This window comes from Anolis sagrei, chromosome 1 (assembly GCF_037176765.1).
Source record: "Anolis sagrei isolate rAnoSag1 chromosome 1, rAnoSag1.mat, whole genome shotgun sequence".
Classification (NCBI taxonomy): Eukaryota; Metazoa; Chordata; class Lepidosauria; order Squamata; family Dactyloidae; genus Anolis; species Anolis sagrei.
In genome coordinates this window covers 316818531-316836702 of record NC_090021.1, presented here as the reverse complement: position 1 = coordinate 316836702, position 18172 = coordinate 316818531, and the positions used below count along the sequence as shown (strand labels likewise).

At 41.4% G+C, this 18172-nt stretch overlaps 1 protein-coding gene across 1 annotated transcript in view; it reads left to right on the top strand.

Moving 5' to 3' along the window:
- Positions 1 to 4456: 4456 nt before the first annotated feature.
- BTBD7 (BTB domain containing 7) overlaps positions 4457 to 18172 on the top strand; it is a 101350-nt gene continuing 87634 nt past the window's right edge. Inside the window, exon 1 of the mRNA XM_060756420.2 lies at positions 4457 to 4583. The gene's annotated coding sequence lies outside the window, so the exon portion shown is untranslated. The remainder of the gene's footprint in view (positions 4584 to 18172) is intronic.

Here is an 18172-nt window from a genome sequence, read left to right as displayed (position 1 = left end):
AACACCTGTCTCCTGGCTGTTGCTTACTACATCTGCCTGCCACCTCAGGAGGAGAAGTAGGAAATCCTGCTGCTCCCCCCCCCACCCCAGCCAGCTAAAAGAAGGAAGGGGACTGAGGAAGAGACTTTAAAAACACCTGTCTCCTGGCTGTTGCTTACTACATCTGCCTGCCACCTCAGGAGGAGAAGGAGGAAATCCTGCTGCTCCCCCCCCCCCCAAACCAGCTAAGAGGAGAAAGGGGACTGAGGAAGAGACTTTAAAAACACCTGTCTCCTGGCTGTTGCTTATCATTTCTGTTGTGGTTTTATATTATATTTAATGTTTTTATGTGCATTTGATATTATGGGTATTACTTGTTGCCTGTAAACTGCCTTGAGTCGCCGAAAGGCTGAGAAAGGCGGTATACAAATACAGTAAATAAAAAAATAAATTAGAGCAGTGGTTCTCAACCTGTGGGTTCCCAGGTGTTTTGGCCTACAACTCCTAGAAATCCCTGCCAGTGTACCACCTAGAAATTTCTAGAGAGAACATCAAATCAAAACTGCGAATGTGGGGTATTTCACAATGCCCTAACTGCCAAAGCTAGAAAACGTATGAGATGGAACATTTGTTTTGTGCAGCGATTAGCTCTTCCTCTTTTTCTTTCTTACTTTCTTTTTCTTTTTTTACAAAATAGCAACATATAAAATCCCTATCTCTTTAAAATACGACTATTTTTCCCATTGTCTTTTAAAAAAATAATGTTCATAGGTGAATGGAACTCAAGGGTGTTGTTTACAACTCTTTCACTAAAACGCCTGCCTTGTATGTCAAGTTCTACACTATTTCTGCAATGAAATAAGACTCTGAAGGACTGTCTGCCAGCAGGAGGGTTAAGAGCACTAGGCATTTCAAAGTTATAATCCACACATAGCATCCAGCCCTGATCTTGATTCATAATCACCCGCATTGCTTAGTTATAGCATCCCCAACCATATATATATATATATATATATATATATATATATATTACAAATGCAGACACATGGGATGAAATGATGTGTTTAAAAAACATAGTTCTTTCAGCTAATAAATTGTCGCTGGTGCCAGTATGTCCATAGAAAGCCTGAATGTTTCTTGCATGGGAATGCTAAAAGGAATGTTAGTAGCACACAGCCTGATTTATACATATATGTACTCAGCGATAGAAAGCAATAAATATTTATTGCTTTAAATAATACTTATTCCCAAGTAAGTGCACACCGCTGCTTTAACTTTAGTGGCTGCATGCCTCAATTCTTCATTGTTAATTACCTTCAAGTTGACTTTGGATGCATCTACGCTGTAGAATTAATGTGGATTGACACCACTTTAACTGCCATGATCCAACACTGTGGAATTATGAGGTTTGTAGTTTGTAGAGGCTCCAGCTCTCTTCAGCAGAGAAGGCTCAATTTTTTGTAAACTACAACTGGCAGTTAAAGTAGTCTCAAACTGAATTAATTCTACAGTGTAGATCCACCCTTTGACTGATAGTGACTATATGAATGAGAGACCTTCAGGGGTGCATTTACACCAGTGGTTCCCAACCTGTGGTCCATGGACCACCAGTGGTCCCCAAGAACTAAAATATGGTCTGTAGCCTCGCCATTACTACACCGTTGCAACAAGAGTGACTGGTCTCAAAAAACCCTCTTATAATGCCAAGGCAATGGGAATGTCGAGAGGGGAGAGGCTGACAACCAACGAAAGGCACAACAAGCCTCCTGGATGCTGCTGCTTCTCCTCCTCCTCCCTTCCCCTGAGTAGAGCCATTCCATGTCACTCCTTGAAGCGGGGGTGCTTAGGTGTCTTTGTTTTTAGGCCTGTTCCTGGGGTTATTTGCGGTGCTGATTCAGAAAATTGCATTGAATAGACCACATCAGCTCTAGATTATTAAATATGGTTTTCTGTGGGTAAGCAGATAGCGATTACTGGATGGCATATGTTCTGTATCAGAAACTAAAGTTGATGTGGTCTATCCAATACAATTTTCTGAATCAGCACCTCAAATAACCAAACCGAATCTAAAGTTGACCAAAAGTTGATTCGTAACCCTTTTGGTACTTTTGGTTGGAAAGTGGTCTCTGGTCAAGTGGTCCCTCGTAAAAAAAAAAGTTGGAAACCATTGATCTACACTGTAGAATTAATTCATCATCATTATTTCTCATGAATCATGTCTTCTAATGATATGGCCAACATATAACAGCCACAGTTTACTAATCTTGGCTTCTGGAGGAAATTCAGACCTGATTAGTTCTAGGGACTTTTGGAGACAGAATAAATCAATTCTACAATTTATTTATTTGTTTATTTATCATATCAGAAGTGAATTGAGAATACAGTTATAACATATAAAAAAAACCACAAAAAACTTTAAAACTTGGCATTATACTAAATTTCTTTTTACCAGAAGCTGACTCTTTCAAGTGCATCTGGTGTTGCTGTAAGACGGTCGTCCATTGTGAATGTGGCAGGGCTCAGGTTGCATTGCAGGAAGTGGTCTATGGTTTTCTCTTTGCCATACTTGTATGTTGGTGGACTCAACTTTGTAGCCCCATTTCTTAAGGTTGGCTTTGCATCTTGTGGTGCCAGAGTGCTGCCTGTTCAGCATCTTCCAAGTCAACCAGTCTTCTGTGTGCCCAAGGGGGAGTTTTTCATCCAGTATCAGCCTCTGATTGAGAATCCGGGTTTTAAGTTGCCACTTTTGGACTCCCGCTTGCTGAGGTGTCCCTGTGAGTATCTATGTAGACCAGGGGTCCTCAAACTTTTTAAACAGAGGGCCAGGTTACAGTCCCTCAAACTGTTGGTGGGCCGGATTATAATTTGAAAAAAAACCATGAATGAATTCCTATGCACACTGCACATATCTTATTTGTAGTGCAAAAACCACTTTAAAACAATACAATAATAAAAATGAAGAACAATTTTAACAAATATAAATTTATTAGCATTTCTATGGGAAGTGAGGCCCTGCTTTTGGCTGATGAGATAGGATTGTTGTTGTTGTGTTTTTTCAGGTCGTTACTTAGGTTGACCCTGAGCAAGGGCCGGGTAATTGACCTTGGAGGGCCGCATCCGGCCCCCAGGCCTTAGTTTGAAGACTCCTGCTGTAGACCTTAGGAAGCTGCTGCTTTATTGAAGACATTGGCATGCTGCCTCTACCCAAACAGAGGATGGGCGAGAAATGTCAATGTCTTGGTGTTTTCATTACTGTCCAGTAGGCTGTTAGGAATTGTGGGAGCTGAAGTCCAAAACACCTGGAGGAGGGCCAAAGTTGGTCCATGCCTGATCTTAGGAATTGTGGGAGCTGCAGACCAAACCACCTGGAGGAGGGCCAAAGTTGGCCCATGCCTGATCTTAGGAATTGTGAGAGCTGAAGTCCAAACCATCTGGAGGAGGGCCGAAGTTGGCCCATGCTTGATCTTGGGAATTGTGAGAGTTGAAGACCAAAACACCTGGAGGAGGACCAAAGTTGGTCCATGCTTGATCTTGGGAATTGTGGGAGCTGGAGTCCAAAACACTTGGAGAAGGGCCAAAATTGGCCTGTGTCTGATCTTGGGAATTGTGGGAGCTGAAGTCCAAAACACCTGGAGGAGGGCCAAAGTTGGTCCATGCCTGATCTTAAGAATTGTGAGAGCTGAAGACCAAAACACCTGGAGGAGGGCCAAAATTGGCTCATGCCTGATCTTAGGAATTGTGAGAGCTAAAGTCCAAAACACCTGGAGGAGGACCGAAGTTGGCCCATGCCTGATCTTAGGAATTGTGGGACCTGAAGAACTGGAGGAGGGCCAAAGTTGGCTCATGCCTGATCTTGGGAATTGTGAGAGCTAGAGTCCAAAACACCTGGAGAAGGGCCAAAATTGGCCTGTGTCTGATCTTGGGAATTTTGAGAGCTGAAGTCCAAAACACCTGGAGGAGGGCCAAAGTTGGCTCATGCCTGATCTTGGGAATTATGGGAGCTGGAGTCCAAAACACCTGGAGGAGGACCAAAGTTGGTCCATGCCTGATCTTAGGAATTGTGGGACCTGAAGAACTGGAGGAGGGCCAAAGTTGGCCCATGCCTGATATTGGGAATTGTGGGAGCTGGAGTCCAAAACACCTGGAGGAGGGCCAAAGTTGGCCCATGCCTGATCTTAGGAATTGTGGGACCTGAAGAACTGGAGGAGAGCCGAAGTTGGCCAATGCCTGATCTTTGGAATTGTGGGAGCTGGAGCCCAAAACGCCTGGAGGAAGGCCAAAGCTGGCCCATGCCCGATCTTAGGAATTGTGGGAGCTGGAGTCCAAAACACACACAGTAGTGAAGGCTGCCATGAATTCAAAGTGTCACCAAACTGAAGGAAGCTCCCCTCAGCCCATACTTTTTTCTCCCTCCCTCCCCCCCCTTTAGTGTACCACGTGACCCGGGAGGTCGCTACTGCGCAGACTCACTCCACGGCTTCCCCCCCCTCCCTGGCCGAACCAGCCTGGCTGGAGCCTCGGATCAAAATGGCGGCAGAAGCGGCGGCGGCGGCGGGAGCAGAGCGAGGCTGGGAAGAAGGGAGCCCTTGAGTGGCCAAGAAAGAGTAAGTGTTCGGCGTGGAGGGGGAGAAAGGGGTGCGAGGAGGAAGGGGGGAAAGTCGGTGGCTCCTCGGAGGGGGGATAATACCCAGGAAGCCCCCTCGGCGGCGATTCCGGCCCTGAGGGAGTTGAGGGCTCGCCTTTCCTTCCCGCCTCAGAATCCAAACAAGAGGAGCCTGAGGAGAATCCCCCTCTCAGTCTCCCTTGCGTGGCTCCTCTTCATTTCCCTCAGGATTTAGGCAAACGCCGCCCTTTACCCCTCCTTCCTTCTCTACTTCCTTCCCTCCTTCCTTCAACCACGGAGCGCTTTTCTTTTCTTTCTTTCTTCCCTTGTCTCTTGTCATCGCCCTTGCCTGCCTCCCCCTCTCCTTTCTTTCCTCCTGGTCCCCCCCCCCTCTCCCCAGTCTCTGCATCCTGTCCCTTTCTCTTCTTTAACTTCAGCCACCTTCTTTGAAGTCTTTGCTTTTCCTTCCCAAACCCGTGTTTCGTTATTATCCTGAAAGTAACTTGAGAGACCAGGATTGTGGACTGTGTGGTTCAAGTCTTGGCTGGCACTAGAAGTTCTCCCTCGCTGCTACTTAGTCCCAAACTGGCAGGATCCAGCTTGGGACTAAGGAGCATGCTCTGAGGATGCTTGCCATAGATGCAGGCGAAACGTCAGGAGAAATGTCTCTAAAACATGGCCCTATAGCCCGAAAAAACCCACAAGAACCTAGTGATTCCAGCCATGAAAGCCTTCGACAATACATTCTCAGTTGGTTATTGGTTTGATCACTGTTTTATATTTTGTTATAATGGTCTTATTTTGTCTTATTCTATATTGTTGCTTTACATTTTAATTTGTTATGTTTTAACTGTTCTGTTGGACTTGGCCCCAAGTAAAACCTTCGACAATACATTGGCAGGAAAGGGCTGCACAGGATTTTGGAAGAGGAGGTCTCGTCTCAGTCGAAGGCTGTAGGCAAATATGGGCCCTCCCGGTGTTTTGGACTTCAACTCCCACCATTCCTAACAGCGTCAGGCAAAGCGCCTGAGGGGGAAAAGGAAAGGGCCTGAGGCTGTTAGGAATGTTGGGGGTTGAAGTCCAAAATATGTCCAGAGTAGGGCGACTAAAATGATCAAGGGTCTGGAGAACAAGCCCTATGAGGAGCAGCTTAAGGAGCTGGTCATGTGTCTCAGGCTGTGGGCAAATATGGGCCCTCCCGGTGTTTTGGACTTCAACTCCCACCATTCCTGACAGCTTCAGGCAAAGCGCCTGAGGGGGAAAAGGAAAAGGCCTGAGGCTGTTAGGAATGGTGGGAGTTGAAGTCCAAAATGTGTCCAGAAGAGGGCAACTAAAATGATCAAGGGTCTGGAGAACAAGCCCTATGAGGAGCGGCTTAAAGAGCTGGGCATGTTTAGCCAGAAGAAGAGAAGGCTGAGAGGAGATATGATAGCCATGTGTAAATATGTGAGAGGAATAGGAGCATAGTGTCTAGATCTAGGGAAGTCATGCTACCCCTCTATTCTGCTTTGGTGAGACCACACCTGGAATATTGTATCCAATTCTGGTCACCACAATTCAAGAGAGCATTTGCAACACTACTTTGCAACATCTATACTATGTGCTTGCTTTTGTAATATGTGAACCCTCCACTACAGAACCAGTGATGTGTGTGCTAGGCTAGAACTCTGGGAGACATAGTTCAAATCCCAGCTTAGTCATGCAAACCTACTGGGTGGCCTTGAACATATCATAGAATCATAGAATCAAAGAGTTGGAAGAGACCTCATGGGCCATCCAGTCCAACCCCCTGCCAAGAAGCAGGAATATTGCATTCAAATCACCCCTGACAAATGGCCCTCCAGCCTCTGTTTAAAAGCTTCCAAAGAAGGAGCCTCCACCACACTCCGGGGCAGAGAGTTCCAAGCCCTATGAGGAGCGGCTTGGGGAGCTGGGCATGTTTAGCCTGAAGAAGAGAAGGCTGAGAGGAGATATAATAGCCATGTATAAATATGTGAGAGGAAGTCACAGGGAGGAGGGAGCAAGCTTGTTTTCTGCTTCCCTGGAGACTAGGATGCGGAACAGTGGCTTCAAACTACAAGAAAGGAGATTCCATCTGAACATGAGGAAGAACTTCCTGACTGAGAGCCATTCAGCAGGGATTCAATTTTGGGGTGACTTCCAAGTTGTGGGTGATAGGAACCTCAGTCATTCATATGTGTGCATGTGTGTATCAAATTGCGATGATTTTTTGCGGAAACCATTTATCAGAATCGGCTCACTATCTCACACTTGTCTGGTTTCAAGCCGTGAATGACGGGATTTCTCTTTTTTGGTGCTATGGTAAAAAAGAAGCACAACCCTTTGGGAGTCTTTATAAAGTGTTTATTGAGACGATCTTTTATAAAAGAGGCCCCTTCTTTGGAGGTTTTTAAACAGAGGCTAGATGGCCATCTGTCAGGGGTGCTTTGAATGCAATATTCCTGCTTCTTGGCAGGGATTGGACTGGATGGCCCATGAGGTCTCTTCCAACTATTATTCTATGAAGTCCAAAACACCTGGAGGGCCCAAGTTTGCCCATGCCTGTTTTAAAGGGACCTTAAAGCGGTGAGGCCCCTTGCAACATTGTGATTCTGGATAGAAAACAAACAACAACATAACATGGCATTGGCCCATCCTTTTTTCTTTTTGTACAATATTTTGTATTGTTTCAGCATTACAACCTCTTGTTTACACTTAGTTTCTATTGCTACTCATATTTATACATATTTATACATTGATTTTAGAGCAGGCATGGGCAAACTTTGGCCCTCCGGGTGTTTTGGACTTCAATTCCTACCAGCCTTTGTTGTTTTCATAGTGTCAGAAGGATCCTCATTACTTTTGAGGCCCCTCTAAATCATCTCTTTGAAAGAGTTGTCCCAAATTCTGTGCAGCACTTTGCCAGCATGGAGCGGTAAGGGAGACATTCTCCTGCAAGCAAAGACTAAAATTGAGAGGTCCATAATCCAGTACTTTCAGGTTATTGTTGCCTAATGAAACATGATTTTGGGAGGAAAAGGGGGGAGAGATAATGGATCAAGTTCGCTTCTTTCTGAGTATTTAGTGCGTGTTTTCCAAGATCCAGCCTATATCTTATGTTATTCTTGTGTAAAAAAAAAAAGAGAGAGAGAATGAGGGAAAGTAGAAAACGTCTGTCACCACTACAATGGGATAGTAAATAATGGCAGCATTACCTTCACTAAGGAAACTAAGGTTATTTCTTTTAAAAGAAATTTGGAAGGAAATTGTGTGCTCATAAACAGCTGCACAAACTCCTATCGCTTAAATTGATTCTCAACTGCTTATACTGAAGGAACATAATCTCCATCAGGGCAATAAAGATTATGACTGTAAAGTTGTAAAGAATTGGCCATCTGCAAGGACATTGCTCAGAGGATCCTGGATGACTGATGTTTTACCATCCTGTGTGAGGCTTCTCTCATGTCCCTGCATGAAAAGCTAGAGCTCAATAGATGAGAGCTTATCCCACTCCCTGAATTTGAACCGCCAACCTGTCAGTCGACCCATTACACCACCGGAGGCTCCTTCATGCAAAAAGGGAATAAAAAGTTTCCAGTCTTTTAAAAAAGTTTTCAGTGTCCCTTCTTTTAGTAGACATGTTAATTTGTCCATTTCAGCGAAGTCCATCATTTTTATTATCCATTCCTCCATTGTTGGTATTGCACTCTTCCAATTTTGTGCGTATAGTAGTCTGGCTGCTGTGGTAATATATTGCCATAGTCTATCTGGTTATTTTTATCAGTCAGACCAAGTAGACACCTGAAAGCTCTCTAAGATATATAAAAAGAGCTCCAATATTTGCTGTAACCGGAGACTTTTCTACTTGGCATTGGTCCTCTTGAAAGCATAGTATTTCTTTGATGCAATTTGGCATAGTAATGACAGGCATGGGCAAACTTCGGTCCTCTGGGTGTTTTGGACTTCAACTCTCACATTTTGTAACAGCCTACTATAATACCCAAATAATATAATACCCCAAATACCCGGAGCGCCGAAGTGTGCCCGTGCCTGTTTTAGAGGGATCTTTAAAGTGATGAGGCCACATAGTACTAACTTGAAATAATGTGGAAATATGCACTTGCATATGAGACTGTGCTTTGAATAATAGAAAAATAGAATTGGAAGAGACCACATAATAATAATAATTTTATTTCTTGCCCACCTCTCCTCATGGCTCGGGGCGGGTTACAAGATAATCAAAACACAAAATCAAAAACACATAATTGTTTTAAAACACTCTGTAAAATGCACATTAAACGATATTTTCATACAGTGCATATTAAAATACACTAACAAGAATTAGACAAAAAAATGAAGTAATAATAACAACATAGACCATCTAGTCCAACTCCCTTCCTTGCAGGAAAAACATAATCAAAGTACCACTAGCAGATAGCCATCCAGCCTCTGTTTAAAAGTTTCCAATAAAGAATTCCCACCACACTCTACTGCTCAACAGTTCTTACAGTCAGAAAGTTCTTCCTAATGTTCAGGTGGAATCTCCTTGTCATTTGAACCCATTGCTCCGAGTCCTAGTTTCATGGTCAGCAAAAAACAAACTGTTCCCTTTTCCTTCTGACATCCTTTCACATATTTATACATGGCTATCATGAATCCTCTCAAACTTCTTTTCTGTAGGCTAAACATACCCAGTTCTTTGAGCCGCTCCTCATAGGCCGATCCTGCACAGACCTTTTCTACTTCCCCTGTTCTCTCCTTTTTTATACAAGAAGCGAACTTGATCCATTCTCTTTAAGTTTTTTTCCTCCCTCCTCCCCAAATCATGTTTCATCATGCAACAATAACCTGAAAATACTGGATTATGGACCTTGGTTCAAGTCTTTGCTCGCAAGAGAATGTCTCCTTTACCACTCTATGCTGGCAAAGTGCTGCACAGAATTTGAAAGGTGCCTCTTTCAAAGATGTGATTTAGAGGGGCCTCAAAGTGATGAAGTCTCTTCTGACACTATGAAATCAACAAAAACAACAACATGGCATTGGCCCATCTTGAAAGCATCATGTTTCCTTTTCTGGTAATATAATTTGACACAGTAGTAACTTGGAATAATGTATATGGGAATACACACTTGCAAGGAAATGAAGCCACGGATCTTGCTTTCAAATTAGCATGCATATAAGATTGTGCTTAAAGCCTTTTATTCCTTTCCCTCATTCTTTGCTTTTTAAGAAGTAGACCTGAGATATCCTCTTAAATCTTTTCTACCTTGCTATTTCTTTTATCCCCCCCCCCCCCACACACACACACATTCTAGTACCCTACAATGATTTAGGAGTACAGGCAGTCCCCAAGTTACAAACAAGTTAGGTTCTGTATGTTTGTTCTTAAGTTGAGTTTGTATGTAAGTTGGAACAGGTACATTTTAAAGTGTAGCTCCAGCCAATACACACACATGCATGCAAGCTTTGGCTAGCATAGGAAAGAGTTGACATTTGCCTATACTGGATTATAGACCTTTGTTCAAGTCTTTGCTTGCAGGAAAATTTCACCCTTACTTCAAGCTGGCAAGAAAGCACTGCACATAATTTAAAGAAATCTCTCTCAAGCAGTGTGACTTGGTCTTAAAGTTATGATGCCCCTTCCAACACTGTGATTCTGGATAGGAAACAATAAAAACAACATGACATCGGCTCATCTTGAAGGCACAGTATTCCTTTGCCTACTGATGCAGGCAAACTGGGGATAATTTATATTGGAATGCACACTTGCAAGGAAATTAAGTTGTTGGATCCTATCAAGTTTGCTTTCAAGTAATGCATATGATATTGAGTTTAAAACCATCCTTTACAGGTCTTTTACAGTCTTCCTCCATTTGCTACCTTTTAAGCAAGTGCTGTATTATGGACCATGGTTTAAGTCTTTGATTGCAGGATAGCTTCTCTCTTACAATTCAAGCTGGCAGGAAAGTGCTGCATTGAATTTGGAAGACATCTCTTTCAAATGATGAGACCCCTTCCTATAGTTGGGATACTAAAGCAACAACATGGCATTGGACTATCTTGAAGGCATAATGTTTCTTCGTCTTCTGATGCCATTTGAAATAGGAATAAAATATGTGGAAATGCACACTTTCAGTTGAATAAAGGCATTGGATACTGTGGAGCTTGGTTTCAAGTAGGAATACATATTGGGCTTTGCTTAAAACTGGCATGTTGTTGTTTATTTGTTCAGTCGCTTCCGACTCTTTGTGACCTCATGGACCAGCCCACCCCAGAGCTCCCTGTGGGCCATGGCCACCCCTGCTCCTTCAAAGTCAAGCCAGTCACTTCAAGGATACCATCCATCCATCTTGCCCTTGGTCGGAGCCTCTTCCCTTTTTCTTTCATTTTCCCCAGCATCATTGTCTTCTCCAAGCTTTCCTGTCTTCTAATTATGTGACTCTGATATCCTTCCCTCCAGTGAGCAGCCGGTCTTTATTTCCTGGAGTATGGACTGGTTTTATCTTCTTGCGGTCCAAGGCACTTTCAGAATTTTCCTCCAGCACCACAGTTCAGCAGCGTCTAGCTTCCTTCACTCATATGGTATATGCAGGGCTTTTCTGATATTCCCACATTCTCCACTTAAGTGGGAAGCAGACCTGAGCTGTCCTCTAAAACTTTGCTATATTAGTATTGCATTTTCCTCCCTCCCCACTTTTCCAACCATATTTCAGTATGCTACAGTAATTTAGGAGTACTGGATTATCGACTTTGGTTTAAATCTTTTCTTGCAGTAGAAATTCTCACTTACTTCAATAAAGTGCTGCACAGAATTTAAAAGACCTATCTCCAAAACCCTGATTTAGAGGTCCTTTTCAACTCATATTCTAGACAGAAGACAACAGAAACAGCTTTTTGATGACATGGTGTTCTTCTCTCTGTAGATGCAATTTGACATAGTGGTAATTTGGAGGCACACTTACAAGGGAGTAAACCTCGGTGGATAGCATGGAACTTGCTTCCAAGTAAACATGCTATGATTGTGCTGAAAGCCAACCTACACAATCCTTTACTGAACAAATGGATTAAAATCCTCCATCAAAACTCCATACATGTATTCAGTTTTCTGGGGATTTGATTTAGAAATCCTTGCTTAATGGTTTTCCAGCTGTAAATGTATATTAACACATATTCATTCTGTAGAGGCATAAGAATGAACAATGTATCATAAAATACTGAAACACACAGCTCCATTTTAACTTTGGGTGCATTTATCCCTCGCGTCTCAAGCAGAGTTAATTGTGGATTTCCCAGGTGAATCCTTACAGCTTTTCTGTTACTATCACAAATTAATCTTCTTATATACCATTTTGTGGTTATGGCAACCAGCTCGATCATGTGGCCTGGCTATTCGTTATCCATGGAGACTCACTAATGGAGTTGTCTAGAAATGTTTAGGTGGTAGTGTGGGACTGGTAAAGTAGAATCCTTATCTCAGAAAGCTGTTTATTGAATTTTATATTGATACATAATGTGTTGCTCTCTTACATAAAGCTTGCAAGTTTCAGTTAGCTGCTTTGGCCTTTACTAGTTTAAAGTTGGGATGGAGAATTAATCGATGTATCACAGGAGAGGAACTGCTGCGTTAAGTGGCTAGAAATCGTTTAGCATGTACCATCAAGTGTTCAATTGCAGTCCAAACTGTAATATAGATAGATGGAATCTTTCCTACTGCTTCTCAGCAGGTCAGCTACTATACCTCTTCAACTAGTGCTGCAAATCACTGAAGTCCACCTTCTAGAAACTTGCTTATTGATTGCTGAGAGACCCTTGCATGGCCTCTTTTTTGTGCTTTCAGTCATGATCTGCTACAAAGCTAAGAGACGGTGCTAGAATCTAATTGTTTCAGGGTCACTGGAATCAGCTAAATTTTCATAAGCCATATTACCAAAGTTTCTATAGGCATATCTTTGTTTGCACGTATACATGCCTGTAAATTATTGTTGTGTTTGTTCATAAGGAAAAAAATGATTGATATGTGATAACCCAATAATGTTTTATCTCTTTAACCAAGGTTAAGGGGTAACATTCTCATTTTGTACAAAGTTTCCCATTTGTGTCTGAAGCAAACTCTGCACAATCCTGAGATTCTCAAGCATAAAAAGCCAGAATACAGAAAAGCAGGTTGTTATCCTGCTAATATCCAGAAGATATTATAGATGCAGACTATAGATATGAATACCGTAGGAATAAAGTAATGATAATATAGGTGGTTTCTCTTGTACTAGTTTTTTTTTGTGCCACTTCATTCCTTTCTCTTTTCTCAGTGACATATTTTTGTTCTGATCTGTTGGACATAGTTAATTTTGTAGCTGTGAATCTGCACTGACCTGTGTACCTTTCTTTTTTGCTTCCTTCCCATGTAGCTTTAGTAGTGATAGCTTTATCTGTTTAGTGTATATAGAATGAACTGTGGCATTTTATAGGACTTTTAAACATTTTGTTTAAAGCTGCTTTTGACACAGTGATCCAGTAACTTGTTTTTCCTTTATATTCTTGATTCAACCATAGTACAGCCCCCCCCCCCCCCCCCGGGAGATTTAGTCCTATAGCATTATTTGTGATGAAGGTAGAAAGCAAAAGTGTGTTTCATTTGTCTGGAGAACATTTAACAGCTATTGCATATTGACTCATTTGAGAGGTAATGCTATCATGGTTCAGTGTACCTGAATGTGCCTCTTCCTGCTATTTGCTGTCAATTAGAGTGCCCCAACAAGTTAACTTAGAAGTTGCCTTCATGTTACCTCTTGAAACAGTGATTTGAAATAGGATTGCTAGCTCTGAATTTGGATAAGATATCAAAATCTAGGAAAGAGCAGAGGGTGTATGGAAGTCCAAAGGAGAATGGGAGTCCAAGGACATTCCCAATTGGCAAATCTGGAAAACATTTGTTCCCACACCACAACATTAGCAACTGTAGGCTTATATCTCAGTGTCACTAGTGTCAATTGACAAGATCAGGAGCAGTTGTGTAGCTTTTTGTTTCCCGCAAGCATTGTGATAATGATGGAGAGCTGGAGAAACTTACTGTGCTGGCTTGCAATATATCTGCAATAACTAGTGCAATAAAGTTTGACCAGGATTCCACTCCAGTTGATCATATTGAAGTCATGATTGCTTGCCAGTAACAGAATAGAAACAATAAGAAAAGTAGAAGCTGGTGAAAGAAAAATCCCTGAATTTTTTTTTTCAAGCAATCTGTTTTAAAAATATTTTTGTTTAATTATGCAACGCTTGCCAGATCAGGTTGCTGGAACATGTTGAACAGCTCTTTTTTTGTGTGTAAAAAATTAACACCACTCTTTCCACATTTTTTCTGCTTTGGGACTATATTTTCTGGATTCCATTAACTGGGATATACATGTGTTTCCAACTTTAAAAAATCTATCTTTAAAAAAGGTTTATTTTTATTGTGACCTGGGAAGACACAAGAGCATCTATGTTGTCATCTTTCCATATTCTGGATATCAAATATCCAGCAGCTGTACAAATTTGACATGAAACTCATTGCAACACATTAGTGGTGTTATGATTCCTTGGTTCAGTTTCTCTTTAACCTTGTCCCAGTTGATATCATGATATCAAAACAGTTGTGTCAGACATGGATTTGAGAGGCCTAGATTTAAATCCCTGAATAGCCTCAACATTTACTTGGGTTATCAAATATCTCTTGTCCTAACCTACTTAACATTGTCAGTGAATAAGAGATTGTTGGTGCTGTAGTCTAAAACATCTGGAAATCCAGAACTTATCTCTTATATGAGTAGGTAAATTAAAATGTACAAAGCAGTAAACACATTTATTGTCCTATCAGTATCTTGTAATTCCACATCATAGTGTCCGGAACACGGGATAGACAACGTGTTTAATGTGCAGAAACCAACAATAAATTATGCCATTGTATGTTAATACCTTTTTTCTCTGTGTAGTTATCAGGGATAAAAACTGTTTAAAATACATCCCGCCCCCTCAGGAATATGGACACAAGATTATATAAGGTCCTGAAATTGCCAGTTACATGTAGCTGACCTACCCAAGTTCAGAGTTGTTGATCATGCAAGTGAAAAAGCAGGCTATATAGCTTCTGTGATTAGCATTTTTGATAACTTGATTAAAGTGTTAATCTTGCTGAATTGATTGAAGATGTGAAAGGATGGAAATACACCCCCCCCCCCCATTGTTCACACACCTTCACATCTCTGCAAAAGGTGTAATTCTCAGCATCATAAGTGAACATTTGCTTGGCCTGTAAACATTTCAGAAAAAATGTGTGCTGTATCTTACAGTTTGCATTCTGTTGGAGCAATACTGGTGTCAGAATACTAGTGTTGTGTGTTCGTATGGAATCGCTTTCTGTTTCTGTTTGTCCCATTCATATGGCTCCATTTCCGTCCGCTGCTTCTGAAAATGGGTGCCTATACATATTAGCTTTCGGCCCAAGGTCCGAAAAAAATAAAGATTTTGGACCTTGGGCAGCAAAGCGCCAGGGCCTACAGCTGATTGTGCTGTTCGCCTGGCACACAGCTGTAGGCCCTGCCGACCAGGCCTATGACTGTTGAACACTTGGCTGTAGGCCCTGCCAGCCAGGCCTACAAACATCAAGTGCTTGGCTGTAGGCCCTACCGTCCAGGGCCTACATCTGAGCATGCCGGTGTTCCAAAAATTAACCGAAGAAATTACCACCGTTCTCCCCTTTTTTTTGTTTCACTGATGTTTCCATCCCAAGGGGGTTGTACCATTCCGTGCCATCCAAATGGATTGTACAAAAATACAAGATAAATGAAACAGTAATCAGCCCCATGGCTACATAATACTTTAGGATCTAGTGAGGTAGGAAGCAAGGTCATTGTCAGCATTTGCTATTTGTGACCACCCAAGCTGGGGGGCCATTCCAAAATAATATGGGGTGATCTGACTGATGGGATTGCAGTAGGAAGATGAAATAGCTGGAAATAACTGCATCATATTGTTATGTTCAAAGAAGCTTGTACTGGCACAAAAGAACATCAATTAAAGTACACCAACTGGGCCCAACACAGAGTATTTTAAAAATTCTTCTCATTGTCACAACTTCAATGGGGCATAGGTTAATTTGAAAGCATATGCTACAGTGTAGAAAACTCAAATTTGCCCCCTTCTGTGAGTGGCGTATCGGTAAACTGCTTGAGCATATTCCTTTATTCAAATATTTTATTTATTAAGTGTGTATTTTTCTTTCAGCAATACAGTATATATACCCGAGTATAAGTCAATAAGCCAAGGCACCTAATTTTACCACAAAATACTGGGAAAACATATTGACTCGAGTATAAGTCAAGGGTGGGAAATGCAGCAGCTGCTGGTAAATTTCAAAACAAAAATAGATACCAATAAAATTACATTTATTGAGGCATCAGTAGGTTAAATGTTTTTGAAAAAGATCTTGGAGTCCTCGTAGACAACAAGTTAAACATGAGCCAACAATGTCATGCAGTGGCAAAAAAAACCAGTGGGATTTTGGCTGCATAATTAGGAGACAAAAAGGTATTTTCATGCCAGCAGAAGTACCACAAAGAAAAGAATTACCTAGACTCCCATAGGAAGGAGCTCCACAGCCTAAAGTGTCATATCTATATGTCTTTATAATACATCTTGCACTTTAAATTTGTACTTGAATATAACATTTAACATGGTCCTTAAATTCATGACTAATAGAACAGGAGATATCTTGTTTCTAAATTACTATACTAACTTACCTCATGACTTCAAGATCTTAAATGTTTTTGACATGTATTTTCCCCTTTCCGTAGTTAATTCCATTGGAACAATGCAGCAGTTTTGCAGTGAGGTGTATTTGTTTTTTCAGGTTACATTGCTAAGTTATAAAATTGGTTCTAGAGTAATTAGGCACATTGTGTAGTGTTGCTTGATTTTAAAGTTTGATAGTTGTGTATGCAATACTTTCACAAATGATTCTCAAGTACATGTACAGGCTTGCTGCTGTACTATTTTGTCAAGTTTGAAGTCCATTTAAAAGAGTCTTCTTGAAATTCATTGTGAGGCAATGTTCCTCCCAAGTAAAATTTAATAATTGTACCAGTGGCCCAAAGACAAGAGAGAGTAGGAATAATTTAGAACAGGAAGATACAGGAAGATACTCACTCAACTACTGGTTTTGTTTGTTTGTTTGTTTGTTTTGGCTTGAGGGAGTAAGAGCAGAGGGCAAAAGGAAGAAATGTGCCAAGAGAAAGGCGTTCAAGCAAACCCTTTTTGGGACCACCTTCCATCTGGAAATGTATGTCCCCACTGCGAAAGACCATGTGGATCCAGGTCTCTGCATTCACTTACAGACACTCCGCTGTGACTCTATCAGTGGAAGACAATCATACAAGTAATAGCCTATTATGATATCTTTTCCAAACCTGGCTTTCTTCAGAATTTTGACTACAAGTCCCATGATCAGTCAACACAGTCCATGCTGACTAGAGATGATGGGAGTTGTGGTCTAATACCAGGTTTAGAAAAGCCGTTTGGGCATTAAAGTGAACTTATATCCTACTCACCTTTGAACAGAATGACTTGCTTGTTTAAAGGTGAAATTATACTTTCTCTCCGAGAGTCCTGCCATATCTCAAAATCTGCTTTCTCTCTTTCAAAGACTTTCTGGAATGTGAAATGTGTATGGTGGCTCATATAATGGTGTGGAAATTCCATTGTAAAGCAAAGAACATTTCTTTCCCCCTTGCAGTTTTGCATTCTGTATAGCTATTTTTCTCTTAGACACAAGCTAATGATGCTCTCTTTCCTTTCCCCCTTCACATCTTCATCTCCTTTCCCTAACATCTGTCTCTTTTATTTATTTTTTTAAAAGATCTTTGCTTCTGTGTATTTTACGGCCAGAATCACACAGCGTTGTGTGGTTTCTGGGCTGTATGGCTGTGTTCTATCCACATTTTCTCCTGATGTTTCACCCATATCTGTGGCTGGCATCTTCAGATGATCATTAGTTCTGTTCTTCTTTCATCTCTTAGGTGCTCATTCTTAAATCCGTTGACAAATTGTTATTATTCCATTTGCACAATAGTACAGAACCCCCCCCCCCCCCTTCTTTGTTGTATCTGCTAAAAGTGTGATTCATTCTCTGCTTGTTTCAAACCTTAGTTAGGTAATCTTCTTTGACTGTTTCTTACTATGCTTCCTAAATCTGTCAATTACTCTGTTGATATAACAATTCACTTTTCTCAAAATGTAGTGATGGACAAAGTATGACCCGAAGCCACATGTGACTCTTGTGAGCACCTGTGGCCGATGGAACCCCAATGGTCCATTATGTTTTCAGACTGATTTTGGAGCATTTTGCCCTCAAACTATTCAAAATCCCCCAGAACATCCTACAAAGACAATAGTTTGCTCCCTGTCAGAACCCAGACGCCTTAAAGAGCCAGACTCAGGTGTATGTCCAAAAGAATAGTTTATTAATACAAAGCAAAAGAAACTCAGAGACACTTGCTTCAGTGTCTCTGGTCCAAAACTCAAAAATAGCAGTACTTTTAGTTTGAGAAGTAAACTAAA